This window comes from Carlito syrichta, unplaced genomic scaffold (assembly GCF_000164805.1).
Source record: "Carlito syrichta isolate Samal-C Ts95f unplaced genomic scaffold, Tarsius_syrichta-2.0.1 Scaffold305186, whole genome shotgun sequence".
NCBI lineage: Eukaryota > Metazoa > Chordata > Mammalia > Primates > Tarsiidae > Carlito > Carlito syrichta.
This window is the reverse complement of record NW_007249282.1, coordinates 114,566-128,387: the sequence shown is the minus strand read 5'-3', so window position 1 is coordinate 128,387 and position 13,822 is coordinate 114,566. Positions and strand designations below refer to the sequence as shown.

The following is a 13,822-nucleotide window of genomic DNA, read 5'->3' as shown; positions in this document are numbered from 1 at the left end:
GATCACATGCAGAAGATCGAAACAGGACCTCCACCCATCACCATATACAAAAATTAACTCTAAATGAATCAAAAACCTAAACATAAAATCTCAAACTGGGGGAGGGTGGGCCGGGGAAGGGGGAGTGTTCGTCCACCACCGCCGCCACTGCCGCCATTACTGCTGCTGCCACCTGGGCTGAGAATTGGCAGAAGCCCTCGCCTCAGCCCTGGCCCAGTCTTGCCGCCCTGACTCCGGGTGCTCTCCCCGCCCAGACGGGAGCCAAAGCGGAAGTCACCTCGGACTGTGGTGCAGCGGGGACGGCCCCAGCCCCCCTTCCCCTCCCTGACCCCTTCTCACCATTGCCCCAGTCATGGGGAACACAGCCACGGCCAAGAAAGGCAGCAAGGTGGACAGCGGGAAAGAGTTTCTAGCCAAAGCCAAAGAAGACTTTTTGAAAAATGGGAGAATCCTGCTCCAAATAATGCTGGACTTGAGGATTTTGAAAAGAAAAAGACCCTTGGAACAGGCTCATTTGGAAGAGTAATGTTGGTGAAGCATAAGGCCACTGAACAGTATTATGCCATGAAGATTTTAGATAAGCAGAAGGTTGTTAAACTGAAGCAAATAGAGCATACTTTGAATGAGAAAAGAATATTACAGGCAGTGAATTTTCCTTTTCTTGTTCAACTGGAATATTCTTTTAAGGATAATTCTAATTTATACATGGCTATAGAATATGTCCCTGGGGGTGAAATGTTTTCACATCTAAGAAGAATTGGAAGGCTCAGTGAACCCCATGCATGGTTCTATGCAGCTCAGATAGTGCTAACATTTGAGTACCTCCACTCTCTAGACCTCATCTACAGAGATCTGAAACCTGAAAATCTCTTAATCGACCATCGAGGTTAGATCCAGGTCACAGACTTTGGGTTTGCCAAAAGAGTTAAAGGAACTTGGACATTATGTGGCACTCCAGAGTATCTGGATCTGGAAATAATCCTCAGCAAGGGCTACAATAAAGCAGTGGATTGGTGGGCTTTAGTAGTGCTAATCTATGAAAGGGCAGCTGGCTAACCCCCATTCTTTGCAGACCAGCCAATTCAGATTTATGAAAAGATTGTTTTTGGAAAGGTCTGATTCCCATCCCACTTCAGTTCAGATCTCAAGGACCTTCTACAGATCCTCAAAGTCCTAAAAGATAAACAATTTCAACCAAGAATAACCCACTCTGCCAGATTAAGCTTCATCAGTAAGGAAGAATTAAAATCTTTCCCAGATATCCAATCCTTAAGAACCTACGCTGCCACCAAACCACCTCTACATGAAATACGTAAGAAAGTACTAAACACAGAAGAAAAGGACAAAAAAAGAGCAACATTTTTCACAAGAGTACAGGAAAAAGAATAAAATACATATGAACCAACCCCAAAAACAAAAGAAAGACAATAAACCAAGTGGAAGAACAACTCTAAAAGAACTATATGTTAGGGATGAACTCTCACATTTAAATAATTAGCCTGAATGTGAATGGACTAAATGTACCACTGAAAAGACATAGAATGGCAAAATGGATAAAATGTCACCAGGCAACAATATACTGCCTTCAAGAGACCCATCTCACTAGAAAGGACATGCACAGACTCAAAGTAAGAAGATGGGATACAAATTTCCAGGCGAATGGAACACAAAAGAAAGGAGGAGTCGCGATCCTAATTTCAGACAAAATACCATTTAAGCTATCAAAAATTTAAAAAGATACAGAGGGCCACTACATAATGATAAAAGGCTCACTCCATCAACAAGACATATCTATCCTAAACATATATGCACCTAATATAGGTGCACCAACTTTTACAAAGAAACTCCTAGGAAAACTAAAGAAAGATACTGATTCTAACACCATCATAACTGGGGACTTTAATACCCCACTCACAACCCTCAACAGATCATCGGGACAAAAAATCAGCAACGAGATTCAGAACCTCAGTGCGACTCTGGACCAAATGGACTTAATTGATACCTACAGAACACTCCATCCAAAGACCAGAGAATACACATTCTACTCATCACCACATGGGACATATTCTAAGATCGACCACATTCTCAGCCATAAATCAAGCATAAGCAAATTTAAAAAGACTGAAATTCTACCATGCACTTTCTCGGACCACAGTGGAATAAAAATAAACATTGACACAAACAAGGTCCCCCCAAAATCCACAAAGACATGAACACTAAACACCATGATGCTAAACAACTCCTGGATCAATGATGAAATCAAAACGGAGATCAAAAGATACCTGGAAAAAATGAAAATGAAGAGACATCTTACCAAAATCTCTGGGATGCCTTAAAAGCTGTAGTAAGAGGGGAATTTATATCCCTACAAACACACATGAAGAAATTGGAAGGAGCACAAATTAATAACCTAACAAGCTACCTAAGGAAACTGGAAAAGCAAGATCACAAAAACCCTAATTTCAGCAGAAGAATCCAGATCACCAAAATAAAATCCCAAATCCAGGACATAGAAGACAAAAAGACAATACAAAAAATCAATGAAACAAAAAGCTAGTTCTTCGAAAGGATAAACAAGATCGATGGTCCCCTAGCTAGACTGACCAAGAAAAGGAAAGTAAAAAACCCAAATAAGCACAATCAAAAACACAAAAGATGGAAGTTACATCTGACCCTGAAGAAATACAAAAGATCATCAGAGACTACTATGCACACTTGTATGGAAACAAACTTGAAAACCTCAAGGAAATGGAGGACTTTCTGTCATCATACAACCTGCCAAGGTTGAAACAAGAGGAAATTGAGACCCTAAATAGATCAATGACTATCAAGGAAATTGACTATGTAATAAGAAAACTACCTACAAAAAAAAGCCCCGGACCAGATGGCTTTCCAGCAGAATTCTACAAGACATTTAAGGAGGAACTGATTCCAATCCTACTGAAGCTATTTCAGGTGATTGAGAAAGATGGAACCCTCCCCAAATCATTTTATGAAACTAACATCACATTGATACCCAAGCCAGGTAAAGATCCAACAAAAAAAAGAGAACTACAGGCCAATATCTTTGATGAACATAGATGCTAAAATTCTCAACAAGATCCTAGCAAACCGGATTCAACAACACATCTCAAAAATCATGCATTATGACCAAGTAGGATTCATCCCTGGGACGCAAGACTGGTTCAACATTCGTAAAACAATAAATGTAATTAAATACATCAACAGATGTCAAAACAAAAACCACATGATTATATCATTAGATGCAGAAAAAGCTTTTGATAAAATCCAACACCCGCCGGGCTTGGTGGCTCAGCCTGTAATCCCGTGCCTTTGGGAGGCTGAGGTGAGTGGATTGCCTGAGCCCACGGGTTCAAGACCTGCCTGGGCAGCAAGACCTCATCTCTGCAATAAATCAAAAAATCAGCTGGGCATGATAGAATGGGCCTGTAATTCCGGCTACTCGGAAGGCTGAGGTAGAAGGATCGCCGGAGCCCAGTAGATCGAGGCTGCGGTGGCCGGGAGTGGCCACTGCACTCCAGTCTGGGCGACAGAGTGAGACTCCAACTCAAAAAAAAAAAAAATCCAGCACCCCTTCTTGATAAAAACCCTCGAACATCTAGGCATACAGGGAACATACCTCAAAATAGTAAAAGCCATCTATGAGAAACCCACAGCCAGCATACTCCTAAACGGACAAAAATTGGAACCATTTCCCCTGAAAACTGGAAGGAAGACCAGGATGCCCACTCTCACCCCTCCTGTTTAATATAGTATTGGAAGTCCTGGCTAGAGTGATCAGAGAAGAGAAGGCAACCAGGGGTATCCAAATAGGAAAAGAGGAAGTCAAATTATCTCTCTTTGCAGATGACATGATTATATACCTTGAAAACCCAAGAGAACCTGTCAAAAACCTCCTTACACTGATAAAGGCCTTCAGCAAAGTCTCAGGATATAAAATAAATGTGCAAAAGGCAATCGCATTTCCTTACACCAGTAATAAACAGAAACCCAAATAAGAAGCATAATTGCATTCAAAATAGCCACAAAAAATGAAATACCTTGGCATCTTCCTAACCAGAGACGTGAAAGACCGTTACAATGAAAACTACAAAACACTGCTCAAAGAAATCAAAGATGACACAAACAAGTGGAAAAATATCCCATGCTCATGGATTGGAAGAATCAACATTGTGAAGATGTCCATCTTTCCTAAGGCAATCTACAGATTCAATGCAATACCTATCAAATTACCAGCAACATTCTTCTCAGACCTAGAAAAAACAACACAGGAATTCATATGGAAACACAAATGACCAAGAATTGCCAGAACAATCCTCAGTAAAAAAAAAACTGCCAGAGGCCAGCTCCATGGTGTTCACAGGGACCTGAGAAGAAGGTGTGATGAGGCGAGGGAAGAGTTGTGACCAGAGTTTCTTTTCAGGCACTCTGGCAATCAAACATACCAGGTTGCATTTATTTATAGTAAATTATAAATTAATCTTTTTTGTGGTTATACAATCACAAGATGATTTCATTATTATCACAATCACTGTATGTTCTCATGTCTTACAAGATTTATTATAAAGTTAATGATTAATACAACTTGCCCATAAACCCAAAACCGGTTTTTGTGGTTATCACTATCACCACCTGCTGGATTATTAACCTTATAAACTTAACATCCTATTTCATGAAAATATATAATTATCTATAAGGAAAATAAAAAGTAAAAAAAAACAATCAGCTATTAAAGCAATAACATGTGGATTCACACAAAACTTACCTTATCTATTCTAAATATTCCTAACTTATTTTTATAATTAAGCAATAGCAAAAAATCATTATTACTAATTATTTCAAGCTTAACCAATTCTATCTAATCTCACAATCTTCTATTGTATAATAGCTATATTTGATTTTCTTATACCATTAGTTTACTTTGTAGCAAATTTTTATTTTCTATGCTTTTAGAATTAAACACCATGGTGGGCTACTATGTTTAATTATTTCCCAGAGAGACAGAGAGTTTCATTTAACATATCTGCCATCTACCCAAACCCATCTAACCATGTCTTCATCATAAGCTCTGGTGTAGGGTAAAGGAGGATCTAACTACGATAAATCTTGCATGCTGCTTCTACCCCTAGGGGCCCACCAAACTCTATTATTAATATATCCCATATGTTGTCCTGTTCTAATAGTAGGTAAAGGCTTAAGAGCTTTATTTTGGGGGGTTCTGGTCTTATGACTAATCTGATGTTTAACTATACCTATGTTATCTGTAACAGTTTTTACCTCAGTTTCTTTTAATTCCTTATGCCACAACTTTAATAGAAAATCTCTAAGTGTTTCATTTACCATGTTTATTTTGGGGGGTTCTGGTCTTATGACTAATCTGATGTTTAACTATACCTATGTTATCTGTAACAGTTTTTACCTCAGTTTCTTTTAATTCCTTATGCCACAACTTTAATAGAAAATCTCTAAGTGTTTCATTTACCATACAGTTACAGGTACATTTTGTTGCAGTGGATGTTACAATAATTGATTCTATTGATGGTAGGGTCATCATGACCTCTCCTATTCTTGATTTCCTGAGGTGTAGCCGATGTTGAAACATTTACTGCTTTATTACTGACATTGTAGACACTGTACCCTCCAATTCTGGTTACATTATTCTTTTCCAAGGGAGATTGAAACATATTATTCCTGTAAGGCAGGAATATAACAATATAATGGGAATAACCAGGCGACCATGAATCACAGGGCAGCCATGCAGAACTTCCTCAAGACTTTCCGTGGGACCTTGCCATGCACACGGATCCCCTCTGGGGCTTTGCCTTCCAGGGGGAATGTCTTCATTCAGTTCCTATGCTGAGCCCCAGATTGTCATGGCCTCCGCGAAAAAACAAAGCAGATGGTATCACATTACCAGACTTCAAACTTTACTATAAAGCTACAATCATCAAAACAGCTTGGTATTGGTATAGGAACAGGCATATAGACCAATGGAATAGAATTGAGATTCCAGAGGCAAGACCTCAATTTCTCAACCAACTCATCTTCGACAAAACCTCCACAACCTACTACAGGGGAGAGGAGAACCTATTCAGTAAATGGTGCTGGGAAAACTGGCTGACCACATGCAGAAGATTGAAACAGGACCCCTATCTATCCCCATACACAAAAATTAACTCCAAATGGATAAGGGACCTAAATATAAAACCTCAAATCATAAGAACCTTAGAAAATGAAGGACATACCCTTATGGAAATTGGAACTGGCATCCAATTCCTGAACAAAACCCGAAACCCACAGGCCATAAGAGATAAGATAGACAAGTGGGACCTCATTAAACTGACAAGCTTCTACAAAGCCAAAGAAACCATCAAGAGAGCAGGGAGACAGCCCACAGACTGGGAAAAAGTATTTGCCAACTCCTGGTCCGACAAAGGCTTAACATCTTAGATCTACAAGGAACTCAAATGTGCTGAAAAGAAAAAAGCAAACAACCCCATTATAAAGCGGGCAAAAAATATGAACAGACACTTCTCAAAGGAAGACATCCGAGCAGCCAACAGACACATGAAGAAATGCTCAACCTCACTAATCATCAGGGAGATGCAAATCAAAACCACACTGAGATACCACCTAACCCCAGTCAGAATGGCAATTATCAACAACTCAAAAAATAACAGCTGCTGGAGAGGGTGTGGTGAAAAGGGAACACTTGTACACTGTTGGTGGGAGTGTAAACTAGTGCAACCTCTGTGGAAAGCAGTGTGGCAATTCCTAAAAGCTCTAAACATCAACCTCCCATATGACCCTGCAATCCCCCTACTGGGAATATACCTTGAAGATCTCAAATCACTCTATAAAAAAGATACCTGCACGTGAATGTTTATTGCAGCATTGTTCACAATAGCAAGAACCCGGAACCAACCACGCTGTCTATCAAAAGAGGACTGGATTAAAAAAATGTGGTACATATACATGATGGAATACTATGCAGCCATAAAAAAGAACAAAATCATGAATTTTGCAGCAACCTGGATGGAGCTAGAGTCTATAATACTAAGTGACCTCTCACAGAAACAAAGATCTGAGTGCCACATATTCTCACTCATTTAGTGGACCTTGATCATCCAATGCACTACTATAAGAAAATGACTGACAGTGTTGGGAAACTATGGGGGGGAGATGGGACTAATGGTATTAAACATCTATCTGGAGATGGGGAGACACCAATCATCAACAAGGGGGCCTGAATGAAGCGTATTTGTATACCCAACCCTTGACTGTACCCCACAATATCAAAATAAAAAATATCGATTATTAAAAAAAAAAGAACAAAGGGTTGTTATCAACTGATAGTCCCGGTGTACTATATTTGTGAGCCTAAGGGAGGGACTTTGCTTGTAACCTCTGCTTTCATCCCATGCCTGTTCGATGAGGAAAAGGGACAATGTTTATAAAACTGCCACAATTCTATTTAAATTTTGAGGTGTGATATTTTCAGATCTGTCATAATTTCTGGCCTCTTTTCTCTCAGTAAGCAGAATGTATGATTAATCATGCAGATATGACTTTAATATTCCAGTTTTGTCTTGATTTTTTTCCTATACTTTTTGCCACTGACTTAACAACATTGCTGTCAGGTGGAAATTTCAAGCACTTTTGCACATTTTAGTTCAGTGTTTGTTGAGAATCCATGGCTTAACCCAGTTGTTTTGCTGTTTGTTTCTTTGCTTTTTATTTCCCCATCCGGTTTTATCTCTGTGTCTCAGTGACCTACTTTGAAACAACACACCAGAATAGTTTAAAATAAACTGTGTTCATTTTTATGATCAATTTACATGCATACAGAGTGAAAGGTTTTTAATCAAAGTGATCTCAATGTATATAACCATCCTATTTGCTTCACTATTGGTGCAGGTAGGTCATTGACACCACTTCTTTTCATCTGTATCACACCCTCATAGAACTTTTGAAGACATTAGAAAATCCTGTTCGAAATATTCTCTATTCATCTTTTGGTTGTCAAGTGTTTCTGCATGGTAATGTCATATAAACTGATACTGAGTTCAGTTGGTCCACCTATATTTAAAATGTGTGAGAAAAATTTGAAATACCCTGTTGTAGCAAGTTTTATGTAACAAAGATATGTTCTCATGTTGATAAATTTAAAACATCATTTGTATAAAATATTTTAATTTTTTTGTATTTCATTTAGACCCAAGAACATGCTGATCATTGTATTCTATGTGTATACTACAAATTCTATGGTAGCTTTGTTGTATATTATTGTAAAGTTATTTTAATAAATCATGAGGATGACAATGTAACTATTGCAATTTAGTTTTCAGTAATTGAAAAGATTTCTGTGAATTCTAAAAATACTTTTTCTGTGAACTCACTAGCGACCAGCTATGAGTTCACCGGGGGAAGTGGCCCCAAGCAGGCACCGCTCTTTCAGGCTGTTCAGCCACCCCCTCTCTCTGTTGAAGGGCACGAGCAAGCCCATCGTGAGCCAGTGAGTCAAGGGAGTCTGTGTCTGGCCAGTCAAGTACACTAAATTAGGGTATGTTTAAATTATGTGACATTCCCAGTTTCAGCCACAATTTAGCCAAGAGCAAGATAAACACTTGAATAAGAAATAAGTGGTAAAAAATAGTATTTAACCTCAAATTGCATTATTTGAAACAGAAGATGTTATACTTTTGCTCTGTAAATAATTAAGAGATGGCATTGTATAAGAAGGAGCCCTAAACCAAAATTCAAGACATCTGAGTTTCAGGCCAGCAAATGATCATTATGACCTTGACCTCAGTTCTCATATCCATAAAATGGAAGACTTGGATTAGGCAGTTTCTAAGCTTTGTTCTAACTTTCATGAATTATGACAAGATTCTCTTATCTCATATTTTGAAAAGATATCATGCTTTGAAGTAAGTCTCAGGAAGGCGATATATTTTGTGAAGGCATTTTTCTTCTTATCTATGGCAGTGTTCTTGCAATTTTTTGAATATCATAAGACCCTCATGTCTGTCCTAATTCCTTCCTCATTCAATGATACTGAATTACCCAGTTGATATAAAACTTTCAACCTACCAAAGCAGATACTGTGGCTTATGGGTATTGCTGTCTCGTTCTTGGAATGTTCATGTATTGACTGCCCATTGGCCTGAAAATGCTCATTGTAAGCCTGAAAACAAATCATTTTGCCTTCTGACTGACTGTTTTTTCTGCTTGTTGTAAGAATCAAATGAAATAATGTATGCGAAGGTATCTTGTAAACTGTAACTGATCAATGTAAAATGTTAAGATGTGTTGTTATTTCATTAATTACTTCTTTGTTTAGAATGGAATTTCCTATGCACTACTGTAGCTAGGAAATGCTGAAAACAATTGTTTTTTTTAATTAATCAATAACTGCAAAATTAAAGTATCTTCAATGGATATGACAAAAAAAAATCTCAAACTGTAAGAATCTTAGAAAACACAGGACACACCCTTATGGGAATTGAACTGGCAACCAATTCTTATTCAGAATCCTAAATGTATATACCTTAAGAAATAAGATAGACAAGGGAGACCTCATCAAACTAACGAGCTTCTGCAAAGTCAAAGAAACCATCAAGATAGCAGGGAGACAGCACACAGAATGGGAAATAATATTTGCCAACTGTATATCTGACAAAGGCCTAACATCTAGGATCTACATGGAACTCAAATGTACGGAAAGGAAAAAAAAACAGCCCCTTTAAAAAGTGGGCAAAAGACATGAATAGACACTTCTCAGAAGAAGATATATGGGCAGACAACAGACATGAAAAAATGCTCAACCTCACTCACCATGAGAGAAATGCAAATCAAAACTACATTGAGATACCACCTAAGTCCAGTAAGAATGGTTATCATTAATAAAACAAACAACAACAGATGCTGGCGAGGATGCAGAGAGAAAGGAACACTTCTGCACTACTGATGGGAATGCAAACTAGTGCAACCTCTTTGGAAGACAGTGTGGCAATTTCTGAAAGAACTAGAAATTGATGTTCCATATGACCCACAATTCACCTATTGGGAATATACCTGGTGGAACTCAAATCACTCTACAAAAAAAGATACCTGCACACGTATGTTTGTTGCAGCTGTATTCCCAATAGCAAAAACATGAAACCAACCACCTTGCCCAATGAACCTGGACTGGATTTTAAAAATGTGGTACATATACACAATGGAATATTATGCAGTCATAAAAAAGGACAGCCATATGTACTTCACAGCAAATTGAATGGATTTAGAGTCAATCATACTCAGTGATCTATCACAGAAACAAAGAACAGGGTACCATGTGTTTTGACTCATAAGCGGAGCTTGAACAATTATTATAATATTATAAGAAAGGGATTGGCAAACTGGGAATCTCCAGTGGAAAACTGTCAGGGAAGGGGGGGTGGAATTGGCAGTTAAAGGAAACTTCTGAGGGAGGGAGGGGCATACCTCATCAACAAGGGTACCTGCATAATCAATGTTTGTATATCTAACCCCGAATTGTACCCCACATCTTTATAATAAAAAAAAATATTTTTTGGATGGTGATAAGTAGGAGTCTTGTTTTAATCTGTATGTGATCAGCCAGCATTCCCAGCATCATTTACTGAATAAGTAATTCTCTCCCTAGTGGTTGTCAGTGGAGGCTTTGTCAAAGATGTGGAGTGAGAAATTGAGGTTTTGCTTCTAGAATCTCTGTGTTCCATTGGTCTATGTGTCTGTTCTTGTACCAATGCCAGGATGTTTTGGTTATTTTGGACTAATAATAAAGTTTAAAGTCTGAAGTGTGATGCCTTCTGCTTTGTTTCTTTTGCTGAGGAGTGTTTTGGCTATTTGTGGTCATTTATTATTCTATGTGAATTTTTCTATTGATGTTACCAAGACTGAAAAGAATGATGCCGGTGATTTAACGGGTATTGCATTAAATCTGTACAGTGCCTTGGGTAGGATGACCATCTTAATAAAGTTGATTCTGCCAATCCATGACCATGGAATATTTTTCCATTTGTTTGTGTCTTCTTTGATTTCTTTGAGCAATGTTTTATAGTTCTCGTTGTAAAAGTCTTTCACTTTTCTGGTTAGGAAGATGCTGAGGTATTTCTTTCTTTTTTTATGGCTGTTGTGAATAGGAATGTGCTTTTTATTTGGTTCTCTGCCTATTTGTTGTTGGTGTATAAGAATGCTACTGTCTTTTGTCACATTAATTTTGTATCCTGAGACTTTGTCAAAGTCCTTTATCAAGGAAAGAAGGTTTTGAAGGTATAGAATCATATCATCAACAAAGATGATATGATTTTACCTTCTTGGATACCCTTGATTTCCTTCTCTTGTCTGCTCTAGCTAGGACTTCCAACTCTGTTGAACAAGAGAGGTGATAGTGGGCAGCTTTGTCTTGTTCCAGTTTTCAGGGGAAATGCTTCTAATTTTTGTCCATTTGGTAATATGCTGTTTGTGGGTTTATCTTAGATGTTCAAGGGTTTTTATTAAAAAGTAGTGCTAGATTTTATCATGTATTTTCTGCATCCAATGATACAATCATGTGATTCCTATTTTATATCTGTTGAAGTATTTAATTAATTTCTTGGATCTTACCTGGTTTGGGTATCAGTGTGATGTTAATTCATAAAATGATTTGGGGAGATTTCCCTCATTCTCAATTGCTTGGCATACTTTCAGTAGGTTTGGTATAAATTCCTCCTTGTATGTTTTGCAGAACTCCGCTAGAAGGCCTTTTGGTACAGGACTTTTTTTGTGTGTGGGTCGTTTTCTTATGAAGGAGTCTATTTCCTGGGTTATTATTGGTGTATTTAATGTCTGAATTTATTCTTGTTTCAATCTTGGGAGGTTGTGTGGTGTCAGATAATCCCCCATTTCATTTAGTTTTGCAAGTTTGTTTCCATACAGATGTGCATAGCAATTTCTGACAATTTTTTTTGCATTTTTCCAGGGTCCATTGTGATTTGATCTCCTCCATTTCTGATTGTGTTCATTTGAGCCTTTTCTCTCTTTTTCTTGGTCATTCTGGTTAAGGGTCTGCCTATTTTTTAATCCTTTCAAAGAACCCCCTTTTTGTTCATTGACTTTTTTCTGATTTTTTAAATCTTCTTTATCCTGTATTTGGGTTTTATTTTGGTGATCTGGATTCTTCTGCTGAGGGTTTTGGTGATCTTGTCTTTCCAGCTCCCTTAGGTGATTTGTTAGGCTGTTAACTTTTGATCTTTCCATTTCCTTGATGTGTGTTCAAAAGAAAATGAATTCCCCTTTAATTACTCTTTTCATGGTATCCCAGAGGTTTTGGTAAGATGTATCTTTATTTTAATTTGTTTCCATAAATCTTTTAATTTCTGCTTTAATTTCTGTGTTGACCCAGTAGTTTTTCAGCATAATGCTGTTTAGTGTTCATGTCTTTGTGGCTTTGGGGGTAGCTTTGTTGGTATTGATAATTATTTTTATTCCACTGTGGTCTGAGAAGGTGCATGGCAGTATTTCAATCTTATGGAATTTGTTTATGCTTGATTTATGGCTGAGGATGTGGTTGATCATACAGTATATTCCATGTGGTGAGAGTAGAATGTATATTCTGTGGTTGCTGGGTGTAATGTTCTGTAGGTGTCTATCAAGTCCCTTTAGTCAAGTGTCAAGTTGAGATGGTGGATCTCCTTGTTGATTTTTTTGCCTCAATGATCTATCTAGGGTTGTCAGTGAGATATTTAAGTCCCCAGAGATGATAATGTTGAAGTCAATGTCGTTTTTCCATTTGCATGGAAGCTGCTTTACAAAGGTCAGTGCTCCTAAGTTGGGTGCATGTATGTTTAGGATGGATGTTTCTTGTTGATGGATCGAAACTTTTCATGATGTCTTTATATAAATCTGTTAAATGTAATATCATTTCTAAGTAGAAAGAAATATTTTTGGAACTACTAGTAACATTGTTTCACATGGCTCATGGAAACCTTAAGACTTTTGTTTATATATAACTATACTGGGCAGACTCAAGAAATCTTTGAATTTATTTATTGTAATGTGTGCATTTATTCTTAGATGTTTGAACTTAATTCACCTTCAAAATACTCTCTGTTTGATGCAGTACACTTATTAATACACTTTTTCCACTGCTCAAAACAATTTTGAACTCGTCAATTTTGATGCCTTTTAGTGCTTCTGCCATTTTTTGTTTAATCTCTTCAACATTGGCAAAACGTTTCCCTTTGAGGACGTTTTTCATCCAGAGAGGCAACAAAAAAAGGTGGTACTTAGGAGTCATGCTGTTTTGGGTCAAAAACTGCTGAATACTCAGTGTGGTATGGACAGGTGCATTGTCATGGTGGAAGAAACTGTTTGACAAAACCTGGGAAGTTTCTTCTACAAACCATGATGCAACCTTCTCAAAACTTCCAGAAAAACACAAACAAAAAACAGAAAAACTTCGGTGGACTTATCCCGAGAAAAAAATTCTGAGTATACTACAAAGAGTCTGCCCTCCACAAAGATAATTCTGGTTTTATTTGTGTCCCCCTTTGTATGTTGAATTAGATATTATGAAAATTTATAATTGAGAAATTAGTATACTGCTCTTTTTCAAGGTAGAAGGCCCTGCTGGTAAGCAACACAAAATACATATTCTCTCACTGCCTGTTCTAATAATAAGAATTTTAGCAAAATCGTCTGAAACAGATCTATTTTAAGGGGAAGAATGTGCTCTTCAGTATTTCATTTTCACACAACTTAGATGCAGACTCTTGTTATTTAACAACGCACAGAG

At 37.7% G+C, this 13,822-nt stretch overlaps 1 pseudogene; it reads left to right on the top strand.

The window, feature by feature from the left end:
• Positions 1 to 352: 352 nt before the first annotated feature.
• On the top strand, positions 353 to 8,578 carry LOC103263614 (annotated as a pseudogene).
• Positions 8,579 to 13,822: the final 5,244 nt, after the last annotated feature.